We start from the raw sequence: 1,383 nt of genomic DNA on the forward strand, positions 1-1,383 counted from the left end.
TCAGTCCCACAACCACAGGGGGAACTCTGACAGCCATTCCCATGCCTCCAGTCTCTGCCCATGCTCTAGGGAAAGCAGTCAACCAATCTTTTAGGTCTGGCACCTCCGTTTGCTTTATGCCTTCATGCAATCGGTATTCTTCCTCAAGCTGCAGGGCTAAGACTATGGAGGTGGGAGATTCCCAAGTTACTCTCGGCCCTTGTTGGGTAAATCTGATCTGGGCCTTTAATTTAGTCAGAAGATTTTTTTCTTAGAAGCGGTGTGGGACACTCAGGAATGACCAAGAAGGAATGACTCACTTGGCCTTTCCCCAGATCTACAGTGCATGCAGTGGTCCAGGGATATTGTTTCTGACCAGTGGCTCCAATCACTATGGTTCTTTTAGTTTTGAATTTTCTCAGTGGATGTTTCAACATAGAATGCTCTGCCCCTGTGTCAATTAAAAAGTCTATGGGAGTCTTTTCCACCATCAGGGTTACCCTAGGTTCGGGGAGGGAGTCTGAGCCCCGTCTTCCCTATTCATCATCTTTCAGAGTCAGGACCTTAGGGGCCCTTCTCTTCTTCTTTGGGCATTCTCATGCCCAATGTCCTTTTCTAAAATCTTCCGGACAGATCTTCTTCCTTCAGGTCTGGGTTCCTTGTTGCCCAGGTACCCTGTCTGTCTATTCTCTGGCCTGTTCCTTCCTTTACGTTCCCCTACTACTGCGGCCAAAATCCTGTTTAAATTCCTCTCCTGTCTTCTTTCCCTCTTATTCTCCCTCTCTTCTTCTCACTTTTCCCTCTTTCTCTTCTCTTCCTCTGTTTCTCTCTTGTGATACACCTTTTCTGCCTCCTTAACTAAATCTTGTAAAGTCATGGCATGTAAGCTTTAAAAGCCATAGCAACCACGGCTTGTTGACCCTTAGAGGTTGGGTTAAAAGGAGTATAGTATCTATAAGCTTCTATTAATCTTTCTAGAAAAACAGACGGGGACTCTGTAGGGCCCTGCATCACTTCTCTTACCTGAGCCAAATTGGTGGGGCCTCTCATCACTCCCTTTAGACTAGAGCCCGGCTGGTAAACTGTCAACCTCTCCTTACCTTGTTGTAGTTCTAATCTGGTCGGTCCAGAGGGAACCCAGCGTTCCAATTGTACAGATCAGCCAATGAGAAAGGCCAATATTGGAGGGTCTGCAGAGACTGCCTGTCTGTGGGCAGGTTGCCCACAGCTCGCAAAGGAAAAGGCAGAAGTGGTGTCAGGAGCTTCATCTGCAGGGGGACTCTGGGCTTGTCAGCTCCGGGTCCCAGCTGCAGGTCCTCGGTCCTCAGACTGTGCCTTTAGCAATCTCAGAGCCGGGTGCAGGGACTGCTTCTTAGGGCAGAAAGCGAGGGCACTGTGCTGACC

This window comes from Mus caroli, unplaced genomic scaffold, assembly GCF_900094665.2.
Source record: "Mus caroli unplaced genomic scaffold, CAROLI_EIJ_v1.1 scaffold_14054_1, whole genome shotgun sequence".
NCBI lineage: Eukaryota > Metazoa > Chordata > Mammalia > Rodentia > Muridae > Mus > Mus caroli.